This window comes from Arachis ipaensis, chromosome B4 (assembly GCF_059453495.1).
Source record: "Arachis ipaensis isolate K30076 ecotype BB chromosome B4, ASM5945349v1, whole genome shotgun sequence".
Lineage (NCBI taxonomy): Eukaryota > Viridiplantae > Streptophyta > Magnoliopsida > Fabales > Fabaceae > Arachis > Arachis ipaensis.
The window spans coordinates 66,519,061-66,539,621 of NC_142439.1; the positions used below are offsets into that span (position 1 = coordinate 66,519,061).

The following is a 20,561-nucleotide window of genomic DNA, read 5'->3' on the forward strand; positions in this document are numbered from 1 at the left end:
TGATGGTGAAGTTCTTCAACAAGTTGATCAAGGTATAAAATTTATTTCATATTTCTTGTCATTTTATTTTATTTTTGTTTTTGTTATCTTTCTATTTTAGAATTTAGGTATTAGTTACCAATTAAAAGTTGTTGAATATAGACTTGATAATTAATTTGATTCCCTTGGCAGATATATTTTCCTCTAATGATGGTGCTTGTTCTATGGCGACATCAATTGATAATCTTGATGATGACTAGGTATGCTTAATATTCTCATTTAGTTTAATACTTTCATTCAAAGATTTGTTTTAAAATGACAAAGGTATATTTTGTTATTTGCAGATATATTTTCCTCAAAGATTGTGGTTGTTTGATGATTTTGTTGGCAACTTGGCATCTTGTGATATTTTGTTAGAGAGATATTTTGGTGGTATTCTTTTGATGTCTTGAGAATGATTAAATGTTATATAGATTAGCTATTATCATTAGATTTATAAAGAACCAAATTCTAGTTGTAATGAACCTATACACTTTAAAATGACTTTAGTATTAATTTTACTTTTTAAAAAAAATATGGTTTAAAAATTGAATTTCTAAAAACTGGTTTTAAAAATGGATTTTTTGTTAAAATATCTAGTTTAAAAATTGAATTTTTAAAAACTAGTTTTAAAATTGGATTTTTGGTAGAAGAAACTGGTTTTAAAACTGGATTTTCAAAAACTGGTTTTAAAATTGGATTTTTGGTTACCAAAAATCTGGTTTTAAAACTGGATTTTATAAAAAAAACCGGATTTTAGATTTGGATTTAAAAAAACCGGATTTAAAACCGGTTTTGCAAGTAAAATCGGATTTAAAACCGGTTTGTAAATAAAACCGGATTTAAATTTTAAAACCGGTTTAGAACCGGTTTTTATTTTTTCAAACCGGTTTAGAACCGGTTTTGCTCTTCAATCCAGTTCTGGTTTGGTTTCCTAAACCATAAAACTGGTTCTGGAGTGGATCCAGTTTGGATTTTTAAAATCCAAACCATGCCCACCCCTAGTTACTAAATACTAATGATCATTTAGTAAGACACAAACATAGAAAAGCATTTAACATAAAGAAAATGAAAAACAGAAAATTTAAGAACAAGGAGTGAGTCCACCTTAGTAATGATGGCGTTTCCTTCTTGAGGAACCAATGATGTCCTTGAGCTCTTCTATGTCTCTTCCTTGTCTTTGTTGCTCCTCCCTCATAGCTCTTTGATCTTCTCTAATTTCATGAAGGATGATGGAGTGCTCTTGATATTCCACCCTTAGTTGCTCCCAATAATTGTGTGGAGGAAAATGTCTCCCCTGAGGTATCTCAGGGATCTCTTGATTTGCAGTCAAATGTTCTACCACTGAGCTATAGACCCTTGATGGAAGCTTTTGTCTTCCCTTTCCTCTTTCTAGAGGTTTCTCTGGCTTTAGGTGCCATCAATGGTTATGGAAAAATAAAAAAAAGCAATGCTTTTACCACACCAAACTTAGAATGTTGCTCGCCCTCGAGCAAAAGAAGAAAGAATAGAAGAAGAAGAAGAAGATATGGAGGAGATGGAGGGATATGTGTATGGTTCGGCCTCTGGGGGTTTAAGGTGGTTATGGTGTGTGAAAAGGATTTTGAATTTTGAAGGTAGGTGGGGTGTATGGATGTGAGTGGTGAATGGAAAACAGAAGGAAAGACTGTGAATGGAGAGAGAGAGGGTGATATAGGATTATGTGGGGATTCTGTGGGGTCCACAGATTCTGAGATGATCCTGTGAGGTCCACAGATCTTGAGGTGTCAAGGATTTACATCCCTGCACCCATTAGGCATGTAAAATGCCTTTGCATGCAATTCTGGCGTTTAAACGCCGAACTGATGCTTGTTCTGGGCGTTCAACGCCCAGATGCAACATATTTCTGGCATTGAACGCCAGTTCTATGCTTGTTTCTGGCGTTCAGCGCCAGATCCATGCTCTATTCTGGCGTTGAACGCCAGCCAGATGCTCCTTACTGGCGTTTAAACGCCAGTAAGCCCTTCCTCCAGGGTGTGATTTTTCTTCTGTTGTTTTGATTCTGTTTTTGATTTTTCTATTTATTTTGTGACTCTACATGATCATGAACCTAAAAAAACATGAAAAAACAACAAAAATAAAAATAAAATTAGATAAATAAAAATTGGGTTGCCTCCCAACAAGCACTTCTTTAATGTCAATAGCTTGACAGTGGGCTCTCATGGAGCGTCACAGATGTTCAGAGCATTGTTGAGACTCCCCAACACCAAACTTAGAGTTTGGATATGGGAGTTCAACACCAAACTTAGAGTTTGGTTGTGGCCTCCCAACACCAAACTTAGAGTTTGACTGTGGGGGCTCTGGTTGACTCTGTTTTGAGAGAAGCTTACTGTGCCTCTTTTCCATGTTTACAGAAGGATGTCATTGAGTTTTAAACTCAAGAGAGTCCTCATTCAATTGAAGGACTAGTTCACCTCTGTTAACATCAATCACAGCTCTTGCTGTGGCTAGGAAGGGTCTTCCAAGGATGATGGATTCATCCTCATCCTTCCCAGTATCTAGGATTATGAAATCAGCAGGGATGTAAAGGCCTTCAACCTTTACTAATATGTCCTCTACTTGTCCATAAGCCTGTTTTCTGGAATTGTCTGCCATCTCTAATGAGATTTTAGCAGCTTGTACCTCAAAGATTCCTAGTTTCTCCATTACAGAGAGTGGCATGAGGTTTATTCCTGACCCAAGGTCACATAGAGCCTTCTCAAAGGTCATGGTGCCTATGGTACAAGATATTAGGAACTTTCCAGGATCCTGTTTCTTCTGAGGCAATCTCAGTTGATCCAATGCATTTAGCTCATTGGTGAATAGGGGAGGTTCATCTCCCCAAGTCTCTTTACCAAATAAATTGGCATTCAGCTTCATGATTGCACCAAGGAACTTGGCAACTTGCTCTTCAGTAACATCCTCATTCTCTTCTGAAGAGGAATACTCATCAGAGCTCATGAAGGGCGTAAGGAGGTTTAATGGAATCTCTATGGTCTCTAGATGAGCCTCAAAGTCCTTTGGTTTCTCAGAGGAAAACTCCTTATTGATCTCTGGACGTCCCAGGAGGTCTTCCTCTTTGGGATTCACGTCCTCCCCTTCCTCCTTGGATCCGGCCATGATGGTTATATCAATGGCCTTGCACTCTCCTTTTGGATTTTCTTCTGTATTGCTTGGGAGAGTACTAGGAGGGATTTCAGTGATCCTTTTACTCAGCTGGCCCACTTGTGCCTCCAAATTTCTAATGGAGGACCTTGTTTCATTCATGAAACTCAGAGTGGCCTTAGATAGATCAGAGACTAAATTTGCTAAATTAGAGGTATTTTGTTCAGAGTTCTCTGTCTGTTGCTGAGTGGATGATGGAAAAGGCTTACTATTGCTAAACCTGTTTCTTCCACCATTATTAAAGCCTTATTGAGGCTTTTGTTGATCCTTCCATGAGAAATTTGGGTGATTTCTCCATGAGGGGTTATAGGTGTTTCCATAAGGTTCACCCATATAATTTACCTCTGCTATTGCAGGGTTCTCAGGATCATAAGCTTCTTCTTCAGAAGATGCCTCTTGAGTACTGTTGGATGCAGCTTGCATTCCATTCAGACTCTGAGAAATTATATTGACTTGCTGAGTCAATATTTTATTCTGAGCCAATATGGCATTCAGAGTATCAATTTTAAGAACTCTCTTCTTCTGAGGCGTCCCATTACTCACAGGATTCCTCTCAGAAGTGTACATGAACTGGTTGTTAGTAACCATGTCAATGAGTTCTTGAGCTTCTGCAGGCATTTTCTTTAGGTGAATGGATCCACCTGCAGAAGTATCCAATGACATCTTAGCTAATTCAGACAGACCATCATAGAATATATCCAGGATGGTCCATTCTTAAAGCATGTCAGAAGGACACTTTTTGGTCAGTTCCTTGTATCTCTCCCAAGCTTTATAGAGGGATTCACCTTCTTTCTGTCTGAAGGTTTGAACATCCACTCTAAGCTTACTCAGCTTTTGAGGAGGAAAGAACTTGGCTAAGAAAGCCTTGACCAGCTTATCCCAAGAGTTCAAGCTATCTTTAGGTTGAGAATCCAACCATATTCTAGCTCTGTCTCTCACAGCAAAAGGGAAAAGCATGAGCCTGTAGACTTCAGGATCTACTCCATTAGTCTTAACAGTGTCACATATCTGCAAGAATTCAGTTAAGAACTGAAAGGGATCTTCAGATGGAAGTCCATGAAACTTGCAGTTCTGCTGCATCAGAGAAACTAATTGAGGTTTAAGCTCAAAATTGTTTGCTCCAATGGTAGGGATGGAGATGCTTCTTCCATGTAAATTGGAATTAGGTGCAGTAAAGTCACCAAGCATCCTCCTTGCATTATTATTATTTTCGGCTGCCATATCCTCTTCCTGTTCGAAAATTCCTGTAAGGTTGTCTCTGGAGTGTTGTATTTTAGCTTCTCTTAGTTTCCTCTTCAAAGTCCTTTTAGGTTCAGGGTCTGCTTCAACAAGAATATTCTTGTCCTTGCTCCTGCTCATTTGAAAGAGAAGGGAACAGAAAAATAATAATAGGGATCCTTTTTACCACAGTATAGAGGTTCCCTTGTTGTGAGTAGAAAAAAAGAAGAGTAGAAGAGAAAAGAAAGGAGAATCCAAACAGAAGGGTGAGGAGAGCAGAGATATGAGATGAAGAGAAGTGTTAGTAGATGAATAAATAAATAGAAGAAGATGAGAGGTGAGGGGATTTTCAAAAATTAAAAATTAAAATTTAAAGTTAAATTTTGAAAATAGTTTTTGAAAAAAAGTTAGTAGTTTTCGAAAAATAGGAATGAAATAAAATTAAAATCGAAGATTGAAATAATTAGTTAATTAAAAAGAAATTTTGAAAAAAAGGGAAGGGATTTTCGAAAATTAAAGGTAAAAAGTTAGTTGGGCAGTTTTAAAAGAGATAAGAAACAAACAAAAAGTTAATTAGTTAGTTGAAACAAATTTAAAAATAAATTTTTGAAAAGATAAGAAGATAAGAAGTTAGAAAAGATATTTTAAAATCAAATTTTTGAAAAAGATATGTTTTAAAAAGATATGATTAAAAAGATGTGAAAAAAAAGATAAGATAAAAAGATGTTTTTTGAAAAGATATGATTGAAATTAGTTCTGAAAAAGATTTGATTTTTAAATTCACAATTAATGACTTGATTCACAAGAAATCACAAGATATGATTCTAGAACTTAAAGTTTGAATCTTTCTTAACAAGCAAGTAACAAACTTGGAATTTTTGAATCAAAACATTAATTGTTGATAATATTTTCGAAAATTATGAGATAAAATTAAGAAAAATATTTTTGAAAAATATTTTTAAAATGATTTTTGAAATTTTTGAAAATAATAAAAAAATAGAAAAGATATGATTTTTGAAAAAGATTTTAAAAAGATAAGATATTTTTTTTTTGATTTTTGAATTTTTAATGAAGAAAGAGAAAAACATGAAAAAGACTCAATGCATGAAAGTTATGAATCAAAACATATGATGCATGCAAGAATGCTATGAATGTCAAGATGAACACCAAGAACACTTTGAAGATCATGATGAACATCAAGAACAATTTTTTTGAAAATTTTTATATGCAAAGAAAATATGCAAGACACCAAACTTAGAAATCTTTAATGCTTGGACTCTAACAAACAAAAAATGCATATGAAAAACAAGAAAAGACACAAAACAAGAAAATTTAAAGATCAAACAAGAAGACTTACCAAGAACAACTTGAAGATCATGAAGAACACTATGAATGCATGAATTTTTCGAAAATTTTATGCAAACTTTAAAACATGCAATTGACACCAAACTTAAAATCTGACTCAAGACTTAAACAAGAAACACAAAAATATTTTTGATTTTTATGATTTTCTAATTTTTTTGGTATTTTTCAAAAATTATTTGAAAGAGAAAAATAAGGATTCCAAAATTTCTAATATGAATTCCAGGAATCTTGCACTCTGAGTCTAAAGCTTCAGTCCAGGAATTAGACATGGCTCACTAGCCAGCCAAGCTTTCAATGAAAGCTCCGGTCCAAAACACTAGACATGGCCAATGGCCAGCCAAGCTTCAGCATGTAAATCAGACATACTGCTCCTAAGTCATCAAATTAACTTGCCTCTATGCTGATGGTTTGGAAGCCTCAGTCCAAAAGAATTTAGACATGGCTTTACAGCCAGCCAGGCTTCAACATGCTTCATGAAACTCTAGAATTCATTCTTAAAAATTCTGAAGAAAAATATACTTTTGAAAACATTTTTTTTTCGAAATTAATAATAATAAAAACAAAAAGCTTAAAATTAAAACAAATTTACCCAATCTGAGCAACAAGATGAACCGTCAGTTGTCCAAACTCAAACAATCCCCGGCAACGGCGCCAAAAACTTGGTATGCGAAATTGTTACTCTGAGGTTGTAAAATTTGTTGTTCGTTCTCTCCCTGGCAATGGCGCCAATAACTGGTGCACATTACCATGGTCCAAACATAACTTCACAACTTCGCACAACTAACCAGCAAGTGCACTGGGTCGTCTAAGTAATAAAACCTTACGTGAGTAAGGGTCGATCCCACGGAGATTGTTGGTATGAAGCAAGCTATGGTCATCTTGTTAATCTCAGTCAGGCGGATATCAAATGGTTATGGAGTTTTCGAATAATAATAATAAATAAACAGAAAATAAAGATAGAAATACTTATGTAATTCATTGGTGAGAATTTCAGATAAGCGTATAGAGATGCTTTCGTTCCTCTGAATCTTTGCTTTCCCGCTGTCTTCATCCAATCAGTCTTACTCCTTTCCATGGCAAGCTTTCTGTAAGGGCATCACTGTTGTCAATGGCTACATCCCATCCTCTCTGTGAAAATGGTCCAAATGCTCTGTCATGGCATGGCTAATCATCTGGAGGTTCTCGATCATACTGGAATAGGATTTACTATCCTTTTGCGTCTGTCACTATGCCCAGCACTCGCGAGTTTGAAGTTCGTCACAGCCATCCCTTCTCAGATCCTACTCAGAATACCACAGACAAGGTTTAGACTTTCCGAATCTCAGGAATGGCCATCCATGGGTTCTAACTTATACCACGAAGATACTAATAACTCGAACTCGGTCCCCTGTATTAGATATCTAAGAGATACTCATTCTAACTTGGTTGCATGTAGAACGGAAGTGTTTATCAGGCCCGCGTTCATAAGTGAGAATGATGATGAGCGTCACATAATCATCACATTCATCATGTTCTTGGGTGCGAATGGATATCTTAGAAGCGGAATAAGTTGAATTGAATAGAAAATAGTAGTACTTTGCATTAAATCATGAGGAACAGCAGAGCTCCACACCTTAATCTATGGAGTGCAGAAACTCTACCGTTTGAAAATACATAAGTGATAATGGTCTAGGCATGGCCGAATGGCCAGCCCCAATGAAAGTCTAAGATAGCATAAAACTGATCAAAGGTCTCCAATACAATAGTAAAAAGTCCTATTTATACTAAACTAGTTACTAGGGTTTACAGAAGTAAGTAATTGATGCATAAATCCACTTCCGGGATCCATTTGGTGTGTGCTTGGGCTGAGATTGAAGTTTACACGTGGAGAGGTCATTCTTGGAGTTGAACGCCAGTTTAAAACGTGTTTCTGGCATTCAACTCTGGTTTGTGACGTGTTTCTGGCGTTTAACTCGAGACTGCAGCATAGAACTGGCGTTCAACGCCCTTTTGCGTCGTCTAAACTCGGCAAAAGTATGAACTACTATATATTTCTGGAAAGCACTGGATATCTACTTTCCAACACAATTGGAAGCGCGCCATTTTGAGTTCTGTAACTCCAGAAAATCCACTTTGATTGTAGGGAGGTCAGAATCCAACAGCATCAGCAGTCCTTCTTCTACCTCTGAATCTGATTTTTGCTCAAGTCCCTCAATTTCAGCCAGAAAATACCTGAAATCACAGAAAAACACACAAACTCATAGTAAAGTTCAGAAATGTGAATTTAACATAAAAACTAATGAAAACATCCCTAAAAGTAACTAGATTCTACTAAAAACAATGCCAAAAAGCATATAAATTATCCGCTCATCAACTTTACAATTTCTTGAATTCTTGAAAGGTTTCTTCACATTTAGGAGTCCACTCAAATTGGCATCCTTTTCTAAATAGTGAAAAAAATGGCAAGGATCTCAAGGCCAGTCCTGCTAGAAGTCTGGACAAGGCTGCAAGTCGCCCATTCAACTGTTGAACTTCTTTCAAACAAGTCGTACTCCTCATATCTAAGATTGCTCTACTCTTGTCAGGGTTAGCCTCAATTTCCCTCTGTGTGAGCATAAATCTCAAAAATTTCCCTGCTACTACTGCAAAAGTGCATTTGGTAGGATTTAGTCTCATCCCATGTCTTCATATGGTGTTGAAGACTTGTGAGAGGTCGGATAGGAAATTTGCCTCATCCTTGATTTTTACCAACATGTCGTCTACATACACTTCCATTAAGTTTCTGAGGTGAGGTGCGAACATCTTGTTCATCAACCTTTGATATGTGATTCCTGCATTTTTTAATCCAAATGGCATGACCACGTAGCAGTAATTCGCTCTGGGTGTGATGAACAACGTCTTCTCCTGGTCCGTCTTGTACATCGAGATTTGATTGTATCCCGAGTACGCATCCATGAAGGATAGGTATTGATATCCTGAAGAGGAATCTACCAAAGCATCAATATTGGGAAGGGAATTAGGATCCTTTGGGTAGGCTTTGTTGAGGTCGATATAATCGATACACATCCTCCATTTCTCATTTTGCTTTTATCCCAGCACCACATTTGCGAACCATGTCAGATACTTGTCCTCCCTGATGAATCTGGCCTCTAGTAGGGCTTGAACTTGTTCTTCGACCACTTGATCTCGTTCTAGTCCGAACATACACCGTCTTTATTAGACAGGTCGGGACCCAGGGTAGACCGCCAGCTTATGCGTCATGAGTCCGAGGTCTATGCCGGGCATGTCGGCAGCCTTCCAAGCAAAGAGGTCAGAATTTTTCTGTAGGAGTTCTATGAGCTCTTTCTTCAAATCTATCCTTATATTGACTCCTATGTTAGTGTTTTTTCCGACTTCTTCTCCGATTTGGACTTCTTTGGTCTTCCCTTCAGGTTGTGGTCGTAGTTCATCTCTTCCTCGGACTCCTCCGAGCATGATCGAATTGACTTCTTTACCTTTACCTTGTAGATTCAAACATTATTGTAAAACTTTTTTGCCAGCATCTAATCTCTATTAATGGTAACAATTCCGTCATGTGTTGGGAATTTCATGCAAAGGTGGAGAGTCCTAGTCGTTTTAGAGTTGTCTTGCTAATTAGGGCATTGTAGGTTGAAGTTACATCCACGAAAATGTAATCGATGCTTAGGATTTTTGACTTCAATCCCTTTCCAAAGGTAGTATGTAAAGAGATGAACATTAGTGGTCTAATTGGTGTATCCCCTAGCCGGAAAAAGGTATCGGGGTAGGATTTCAATTCCTTTTCTTCCAATCTTAACTTGTCGAATGCAGGCTTAAACAGTATGTCGTCTGAGCTTCCTTGGTCCACTAAGGTCCTATATAAGTTTGCATTAGCAAGTATCATAGTAGTTACAACGGGGTCATCATGCTTGGGTGCAATTCCCTGTGTGTCCTCTTTTGTGAAAAAGATGGTTGGGAGGTCGGAGGTCTCTTCTCTGACGTAACAGACCTCTTCCAGATATCTCTTTCGAGCCGACATTGTTACTCCTCCTCCGGCGAAGCCTCCTACTATCATGTGGACATATCGCTCGGGAGTTGGTGGAGGCTGCACTCTTTGGTCGACTTCTTCATCGTCTCTTTTCCTCTTTCCATGATAGTCCGACCTTTCCATGAGATATCTATCCAACCAACCTTCTCTAGCCAGTTTTTCTATTTTTTAGGTCATAATAGTCATTTGTAGAATGTCCATATAGCTTGTGGTATTCATAATACTCATTGCGGCTTTCCCCCTTTTATTTTTGATCGGACGTGGGGGGGAGCTTCTCGGTATGACAAATTTCCTGGTAGACATCCACGAGAGAAACTCGTAGTGGGGTGTAGTTGTGATACCTCCAAGATTTCTCCGAGCCATATTCTTCTTTCTTCTTAGGCTCTTTTTCCTTTTCCCATGCTTGATGAGGATGTCTTAGTCGCCAATTTGGTTTTCGTAGTCTGGAATTTTTTTTCATATTGATGTACTTTTCATCTCGTTCTTGTACATCACTCAATGAGGTCGGGTGTCTTTTTGAGATAGAGCGGGAAAAGGGGCTTCTCGGAGACCATTGACCAGTCCCATTATTACTGCTTCAGTGGGTAAGTCTTGGATTTTCAAACATGCCTTGTTGAATCTCGTCAACTTCCTATTTGACTCCAAGTAGACTGGGCACATGCTTGACCTTGTCCTTTTGAATTGAAAACCTGCAAGGAATTTCCACGCAAGGTCGTTGAAACTAGTGACCGACCTAGGTGGCAGGCTGTCAAACTTTTTCATGGTCGACTTTGTTAAGGTTGTAGGGAAGTCCTTGCAGCGAGTAGCATCTGAGGCATCAGCCAAGTACATCCAACTTTTGAAGTTACTTAGGTGATGTCTCGGGTCGGTTGTCCCGTCATACAGATTCAAGTCTGGGCTTTTGATGTTTTTAGGAACTCTCGCTTGCATGATATCTTTTGTGAAAAGATCTTCTCCTCCCAGCGTGGTGTTTTGATGAGTTGTACGCGAATTCCTGCCTCGGAGGTTGGATTCTAACTTCGAGAGCTTTTCTTCCAACTCTCTTCACCGTTTAATTTCTCTTCTTAGGTTTCTCTCTGCCTCCCGCTATCGCTCTAGCTCTTGCTCAAGCTGTTCGAGTTGGCCATGATGTCCATATAATAGTCTCATGAGGTCGGTGGAATGAGGTTGGTTTTCTCCTTCTGGGAGGTGAATCTCAGAAGGGATTGTCCTGTGATGATCGCCTGACATGCCTTCACCATGTGGTTCCTCAATCCTTGGAAGAGGTACCTGACGTGAGGAACTTTTGCGTGGTCTAGAAATTTGCGAATAAATCCTCGCTGAAAGTATAGTTTCTAAACCTTCAAAAGTCCTTTCATACAAACATTTTGGTTGTCACAAGTAACAAACCCCTAAATAAATTGATAACCGAAGTATTCAAACCTCGGGTCGTCTTCTCAAGGAACTGCAGGGAAGTATGTTCTTATTATTGGCTATGGGGATTGTAAATTGGGGTTTTGAGAATGAGGAGCAAGTAATTTAAGTGGCAATTAAAGTAAATGAAGAACAAGTAATTTAAATAGCAAGTGAAATAAATAAATGACTGTAAATAAACTTTTGGCAAGGTATGAGAAATTAGAGGTCCTATCCTGGCTATCCTTATCAATGATGATAATAATTCAATCTTAATTCCACTTTGTTAACCTTTACTAAGATAAAAGAAGGTCAAGGGATTAATTGGATTGATCTTCGGATCCTATTTTATTTTCTAAGAAAAGATTGGGATTCTTGAAGCTCAATTCAATTAACAAAGATAACAATTATCAAGCATGTTTGAGTTTGATAACTCCTGAGTTACTGATTTCTTAACCAAAACCAAAAGGAGAAAAGTAAATCTACTGGAATAAGAATGTCTTCAGATTGGGAATAATTGTAACTAATAAATAAAAGAAAGCAATATTAACTGAAATACCTCAAATAACATTAATCCAAAATAATAATCTGTAACATGGAAGAATTCATAAATTAAATTGCAAAAGTAAATAATCAACTAAAGTAATGAATAAAAGTAAAAGAGAAGCTTAAAGTAAAGGAACATTAAACCTGGGATCGAGAGTCACTCCCAAATTAAGAGAAATCCTAAATCCTAATCCTAAAAGAGAGAGAGAATCTCTCTCTAAACTAAATCTAAATCATGAAAACTAAAACTAATGTCGTCTCTCTATGAGTGGATGCATTCCCTCACTTCATAACCTCTGGTCTATACCCTCTGGACTTGGATTTAGGCAAAAAAGGGCTTCAGAAATCGCTGGGACCGTTTTCTGCAATTTCTGGTGCGTGGCCTCTGTCACGCGTCCGCATGGGTCACACGGTCGCGTCATTCAGAGCTTTTCTTGTCATGCGGTCGCGTCAGTTATGCGGCCGCATCGCTGTTGATTCGCGCTTCGCATACGTCCGCGTCGCCCATGCGATCGCGTGGATGCCAGTTTCTTTAGAAACTCCGTTTTGTGCTTTCCTTCCATTTTTGTATGTTTCCTTTCCATCCTTTAAGTCATTCCTGCCTTAGAAGATCTGAAACTACTCAACACACTAGTCACGGCATCGAATGGAATTAAAGGTAATTAAAATAATTAGTTTTAAAGCATAGGAAACATGTTTTTCACATACATCACATAATGAGGAAGGGAAAGTAAAACTATGCAATTAATATGAATACGTGGGTGAAGGATTGAATAAATCACTCAAGCTAAGCACAAAATATATCATAAAATATGGGTTTATCAACCTCCCCACACTTAAACAATAGCATGTCCTCATGCTAAATCCAAGGTGAAAAGTAAGGTTAAAGTGATGGAATGTCATGTAATGCAATCTAATCTAAATGCAACTACCTAAATGAATGATGCATCATGCAATTCTAATTTTTATTCACTTGTATATAAAGCTTGCATGTAGTTGAATTAACTCACATTCTCAAGGAATCATATATATATATAGCCAAGCCTTAGATAGTGATAAAGTGCCTTTACAATTGAAATGGGAGAGAAAAGCATTTTATAAACTTGCAAGACAATTAATAATTTAAACAGAGATAAATGTTAATGAGCTATTGAACCCTCACTGGATTTTGTGTTTACTCTCTAATCAGTCAGTGTTTATTGGGTTAATCACTCTATTCTTCTTTTTATTCTTACTTTCTATAACTTTGTTCTTCATCTAACCAATCAACAATCATAGAATACAGTCATACCAAAAATCATGAGGTCTTTAAGTAAGGTTGTAATGGGGCCAAGGTAAAGGTAAGGGTATATGTATAAGGCTAAGTGAGCTAATAAGTGAATCCTTAATTAGACTAAGATCTCACCTAACATACATACTTTCTAAATCAAAGCTTCTTTACCTATTTTCCATATTTTCTCACTTTTGATGTCACATGCTCATATCTCAATATTTATTTTTATCCCATGTGCATTGCTTTATTTTACAATTGGGGAATTCTTTTTGTGTCCCCTTTATTCATAACACTTTTTTTTAATGCACATGGTAATTCAATTATTTTGATTTTACATGAGCATGCTTCCCAAAACTTTTATTTTGAGTTATTTTATTCTTTTCAACTTTTCTATCTTTTGTTTTTATCATCCATGTTCCCAATAGGTTTTTCCACATTTAAACCATACATACTTCCTATCTTAAGCTAACCAAGGATTTAACTTGGGATTTTTATTTTGTCTTTCTGCTTAAGGCTAGTAATGTGGCTGATAGAAAAAAAAGGGGATTTAAAGGCTCAAGGGGGCTAACAAGGGTGATGTAAAGGGTAGGCTATTTTGGGATAAGTGAGATAAAATCAAATAATGGTCTCAATCACTCTCTTGGTATGTATTTCTATTCTATAATCGGACATATAGATTAAAACAAAGTAAAGAACACCAGAATAAACAAGAAGGGCAGAACACACAGGAATAAAATATTTTGGTTTGAATGTAACCATACAATTAAGCTCAAAACTCACAGGCTGTGTGTTCTTTAGCTCAAAAATCATTTAGTTAGGTATGTCATGCAGGTTTAGTTAAAAATTCCCATTATTCTCAATGTAAAACTTATATTGAATGGCTTTAAAGTTCTAGTGTTTCTCGATGAAATATTGTTAACTAACTAACATGTAATGCTATATATACAAGGTGTGTGGACTGTTTCTATTGTGTTCAAGTTCCTAGTTTACTTCCTTTTTATATTTTTTAATTTAAACTAAGCTATCTTATACTAAAAAGGGTAAACTATACTAATTAATCCACAATTTCTATAACTAATAAGTTAGAATTGAAACTAAAACTAAATGGCTAAAATATGACTAAAATGCAATATAGAATAAATACATAAAAATGTCAATATATATAAGTACTGAGAAAAATAAAAATAAAAATGAAAAGAAAAAAATACAGAAAAGTAGCAAAATAAATAAAAAGAGTATGTAGTGGTTCACCAAAAAAAGAACGCCAGAGATGGCGACCTCCCCACACTTAAAATGTAGCATCGTCCCCGATGCTCACTCAAGCAGGGTGTGAAGAGGTGTCATCACTGGAAGGGTGGGTAGCTGGGGTCTCTGTGGTGGTGGTCTGAGGATCAGCCTGCTGCAGAGGAGGTGCTGACTGGATAGGGATCTCGGGGTCTACAGCCTGAATCTGAGGCAGAGCCTCCTGATGTGATGCTGCCTGCTGGGTGCCTGCCTGTTCTGCCTCGCTCTGTGGATGGGTCTCTACCTCGGGATCATCTGCCTCCTCCTCAGATGCCTCGGATGGTGTGTCAGGCTCGGAGGGGATGTCGCCAGAGCGTATCATCAGCTTCAGGTGCTCATAGCGTCGCTTGTTGCGACGCTCCATCTGGTCAAGCCGTCGAAACAGGCGGTGCACTAGATGATATATGGGCTCTGGGGAAGGTGAAGGTGAAGTGGTGGTGGCAGGGGTAGCTGTGGAAGAAGAGGGGCCGGCAGATGATGTGGCTGTGTCAGCAGTAGCAGTGAGGAAAGGAGGTATGTAGCCCAAAGCCAGAAAGTTCCTGCTGTGAGGGATAATCTTGTATTCTGCAGCAGGTGGCTTTTCATCAGCATCCTCCCATGGCACGTCAGCTCGACGGCCTAGTTGTGTAACCAGATAAGGAAAGGGAAGAGTGCCTCGGACGTGGACCCTGGCCATATAGTACCGGATAAAGCGTGGCAAGTACAGGTCCTTACCCTCCATCACACACCATAGGAGGGTGATCATAGCGGCTGGTATTTCAGTCTCGTGAGTACTCGGCATAATGAAGTTGCTAAGTATCTGATGCCATAGCCGAGCCTCATCATTCAGGTAAATCCGCTTGATTCCCTTTGGCATGGTGGTGTTCTAACCCATAATCCAAGGAACGGTTGCGTCAAGGGCTATCCGGGCCTTTACTGCATCCCAATCAAATCGCATAAAGCGCATGTCTTCCTCAGCTTTCTGATAACCATCCAGCTGATCAGTCTTAGGCAAAAGCTTCAAAACATCTTCATTGGCCTCTTCATTATATCTAGGGAAGTCTTGAAGTAATTACAGTATAATTCTCTAACCCAAGATGCATTGACCTCAGTCAGAGGTCTCTCCAGTAAGAACCAGCCTCTTTGTTTAATCTGGTCAGAGGTGTATTGCTGGAGTTCTTCTGGGATTTTCAGAGTCCTCTCCAGGTATAGGTTCCTGGAGGTTGCAAACACCGGATACCTCAGCTCACAGTATCGGTTTGCAAACTTTACTGGATCAGTAGCAGGGATTAGCTAGTCGGCCTTCTCCTGCGGGGTAAAATTTTTCTCCTAGAAGGATGCATCATGCATGAGATCTATGATAGACATAGAGGCTTCTCCTCTTTTCCGTTTTCCAGTTGTTGCCTTTCCTTTCCCTTTTCTGTGGGAATCCGACATCCTGAAAAACAGAATTCAAGGATATAATAAAAACAGGAAAACAAGGAGGCAATTAACAAAAGAAGCACATAGTGGCAAAGGAGCAGGAGAGTAATGAATATGAGCTAAGTAAATGTGCATTAAGGATTGAATAGGAGTTAAAAGTTCGAAAAGAAGAATTTACAATCCAAAATGGAATAGAATTCATGTGAAATAGAAAAATAAACATCATGCCTTGGTTAGAATGTTAAGAGAAAGTGAAAGAAAATCAGAAAAGAAGTTTTTGAAAGGTTAGGTTGGTTAGAATTGAAAAAGAGTTTAGGATGTGAAAATTAGTGAGTTAGTAGAAGTGGGTTAAAGTAAGTGGAAAAATGAAAATATTCCAAGTAACAAGTATTCACAGTTAGAAGCGATAAGTAACTCATATCCAAACAAGTAAAACAGTTTGATGATGATTCAAATAGATACAGAGAAAGCAAAAATTTAGAATCAAACATCAAAAATGCAGTGTAGGAACCAGGAAATCAAAAAAGGATAAGAAAACTTGCCCGGAAATTCATGAATGGTTTGGTTAAACCAGAGTAAAACAGATTTCAAAATGGAAAAACCAAAACATGAATGGAAACATTTTACAGAAATTTAGGCAGCATTCCGGCTAAAATTGTATTGTCCCGAAAAATAAACAGCAGTCAAATAGTTCATATGAATCAAAATTAAAGCTGTACTTACATATAAGGAATATAAACATGAAAATTCAGAGTAAAGAGCAGCATGAAACAAGAAATTATAGGATATGAACAAAACTAACAGCACAACATCAACAGAATTGCGAAAATAATGAAACAAGAAACAAGAACAGTGCAATTAAATAGACCTAAATCCACTAACCACATCCTAGGCTACCTAATGATGAGTATTTTGGAGGAAAAATGAATTTCTCCCAAAACACACAATTCTAACCGGCAAGTGCACCGGGTCGCATCAAGTAATAAAAACTCACAGGAGTGAGGTCGATCCCACAGGGATTGAAGGATTGAGCAATTTTAGTTTAGTGGTTGATTTAGTCAAGCGAATCAAGATTTGGTTGAGAGATTTGTGATTTGCAGAATTTAAATTGCATAGAAAGTAAAGGGAATGGGTAATTGACATGAAATTAAAGAGGACGAGAATTAAATTGCTGAATCTTAAAGTGCAAGTAACATAAATTGCGAAAACTTAGATTGCAAGAAATGTAAATTGCAGAATCTTAAAGTGCAAGAAATATAAATGGCTTGAAATGTAAAGGGGATTGGGGCTGGATTTAAACAAGGAAAAGTTAAATTGCATTAAACAGAAGAGTAAAAGAGAATTGGGATTGAATCGGATCTTGAAGCAGTAAAGTAAATGAACATTAAAAGCAAGAAGCAAAATGTAAATTGGGAATTCAGATCTCAAGACCCAGAGACTAGAAAACCAAGTCTAGATCTCAATGCCTTCCTAGATCCAACAAGAACAATTGCAAGGGAATTGTAAATTGCAAAGAAAGTAGATGAAGAACAATTAATCCGAAACTGAAATTCAATTAAGCAGTAAATAAACAAAGAGATCCAAGGATGAGATTGAAACAGAATTTCTTCAATTCTCCAACCCAAGATCCAAGACACTTGTAATTGAAATTGAAAGCAATAAAACTAAGAGGAAGAGAAGTGAATTCTCCTTCCCCAAGACAAAGAAATTAAAGTTCACTCAATATCAAAAGCTCTCCGAAAACTATTATGAAAATTCCAAAAGAAAAGCTCTCCGAAGAACTTGAATTCTATCCTATTTATACACTTTCTTCCAATGATCTTCAAGCCTTGAGTTGGGCCTTTGCTCTTGGTGGAATTGGGTTGAAAGAGGCCTTGGTTGATTGCTCTTGAAGTTTGGAGAAGAACCAAAGTGAACCAATTGAACCGGGTTTGAGTTTTGCAAAAGTTGGACCAAAAGTTTGAGCAAAAGTTAGGGGTCTAACTTTTGCTCCAACTTTTCATATCAGCTAACATCACTTTGTTGATATGAACGTTGGTGCCAACGTTAGGGGTCTAACTTTGGCCCTAACGTTGGCCTTACCTTGTGTACTTGTGGCGCCAACGTTAGCCACCAAGTTAGGGGGCTAACGTTGGCGCAAACTTTTGCTCCTCCTTGTGATTTTCATGTGCCAACGTTAGCCACCAAGTTAGGGGGCTAACGTTGGCGCAAACTTTTGGTGCCCAGGGAGGTTTTCTTCATGCCAACGTTAGCCTCAAAGTTAGGGGGCTAACGTTGGCGCAAACTTTTGATGCCCAGGGGTGAATTTCATGTGCCAACGTTAGCCTAAAAGTTGGGGGCTAACGTTGGCGCAAACTTTTGGTACCCAGGGAGTGATTTTCAAGTTCCAACGTTAGCCTCCAAGTTAGGGGGCTAACGTTGGGGCTAACTTTTCAACCAAAAGTTTGTGCAAAAGTTTGATGCTAACTTTAGGTCCAGCTTTTTGCTTCCTGGTTCAATTTCACTTATTCCATTGTCTTCTCTTTACTCCTAGCTATTCCTTCTTGCTTCAACCTTTCTCCAAGCTTTCTTCACCTATAATTAATCAACCAAACACATCAAAGCTATGCTTAAAATCATGAGATATTCATTCTTTCATAATATGTGACAGTTATAGTATAAAACCTCATTAAATAGCATGAATTCATACATGGTTGATTAAATCAAAGGAAACATGAAAATCTAGCTAATTGGCTTGCTTGTAGCTCAAGAAAGTGCATAATTCTAATGAAAACAAAAGAAAAAGACTAGTTAAAATAGGCTAAGATGACTTGTCATCACAACACCAAACTTAAAGCTTGCTTGTCCCCAAGCAAGAAAAGATTTATTGAGAAGAAAGAATGAAATAGAAGAGGATGTTCATGCTAGCAGAGTATTATTGATAGTTCATGGGATTTTTGTGTGGATATGTAAATACTCACTTCTTACTGACTCCTAGGCCTAGAAAGTCTCCTTCAAGCTTCAAGTAACATACTGCTATGACCTCTCATTATTCCTTTATCATTGGCTATTACTTTGTTTATAAGCTTTATTTGAGTGTCATGTGTAGCAAGTTCATTTTCTTTTCTTTATACTTGACACATTATTCACCATAGACACTTGGCTCACATTCCTTCTTAAAATATTGATGCCCAGCACCTCTTTGGGTTACTAAATGCCTTGTAGTTAGGTTGCTCTTGATAGTGGACTTTCAGCTGATGATCCCGGATTAGTTAACCCAAGTCACCGAGTGTTGATGCACTCCTAAGAGCTTACTAATCCAAGCAGATCCTAGTACAAAGACATCACAGGCATATATTTTAAAGTTCAAGCTATTGGTGTCCAGCTTTGTTTCTTTTTGTTTCCTTTTGTTCTGCCACTTCTTTTTTTCTTTCTTTTTGTTTTTCTTTCTAACCAAGGATTTTTATTCGATTGAGATTCATAGACAGTAGGCCACTCTATACTTAGAAGGAGATATCCTGGCTCTTTATTCACTAAAAGTGAGCTATTATACAATCACACACATACCACCACTTACTTTTATTCTACTTCTATCTAACAGAGACCATCTTACTTCACATTCCAAACATTTCTTTTATTGAATTCAAGATGCAGGGGACAAAGCATGCAGTTAGTTAAGTGAAAGTAAACACACAAGCACATACTTGGACTAGCTTACTTATTGCAAAGAAAAATGATTTTACTTGTACTAGATGAACACTTTAGCAAGACATGAATCAAAGAATTTATCAATAGTAAGAGTTAAGTATAGGTACAACCTATTGGTTTGCAGTTCTTTTATCCTTCCTTCTGTTGTGCCCCTTTTGAGTTATGATGCATAATGTCCTCAAATGGTGGTTAGTTTCCTGCACAATTCTCAAAAGTTGCTTGCTTCTCAAGCCCTTAGGTGACTGGTTAGTATGCATGAATTGAGTGTGGCTTTTGGATTTAATTTGGTTTGGGAACACTAAACTTAATTCCTTGCCACTGTCTCTAATGCAACAGGTTGTACATTTATGAATTCTTTTGGCCTTGCTAAAGGTTATGGAACCAAACTAAGAAGCAATTAACTGGTTGAAAAGTTTGTCTGATTGCTTGGAACTATCATTATGGTGAGAGTATGCTTTTAAATGAGATTTTGGTGGAACACCAAACTTAGAATCCTTCATTCTCCCTTAAATTATTTTGGTGTGCAACACCAAACTTAGCTCCTTGCAATACATACTTAATTATTCAACATTTTTATTGAAAAAGCTATGAAAAGAAAACTACCTCAGGTTGGGTTGCCTCCCAACAAGCGCTCTTTTAATGTCACTAGCTTGACATCTTGTTCTTTGATCATGGAGGTTGAAAATCATAGTGCCTCAGCTTTTCTCCTCTTACTGTGAACTTTCTTCCGGTCTCCTCTTTGATGATCTCTAGGTGTTCAAGTGAAAGGACCCGGTTCACAGTGTAGTATTCAGATGATTGTGGGGACACCTTCATTGGTTAAGTGTTTAACACTACTTTATCCCCTCGTGAAAAGCCTTCAGTAGGGATCTTCTTGTTTCTCCACCCTCTTGGCCTCTTCTTCTTTTCTTTCTCAAAAGATACTCCCTGCCTTGGTGGTTCCTTATCTGAGATGTTGAATTTCTCATCTGGAGGGTTTGGATCTAGTTCCTCCTTGATTTCTTTGGTCTGTTGCACCATTTCTACTTCTTTCAAGCATGGATTTGGAAGTTTTGGAGCTAGCTCATTGACTACCTCCTTCAAACTTTGATCTCTGGCCTTATCCTTCGTACACTCTTCTTCTTGAGTGGGCTCATGTGGGGTTTTAAAAACATGGAATGCTAGGTGCTC

General features: G+C 37.7%; 1 non-coding gene across 1 annotated transcript; it reads left to right on the forward strand.

Annotated features, from left to right (window-relative positions):
• Positions 1–3,918: 3,918 nt before the first annotated feature.
• On the forward strand, positions 3,919–4,026 carry LOC148567760 (small nucleolar RNA R71). The gene has a single exon (XR_015881455.1). It is a non-coding gene; the product is annotated as a small nucleolar RNA R71 (small nucleolar RNA).
• The last annotated feature ends 16,535 nt before the right edge of the window (positions 4,027–20,561 follow it).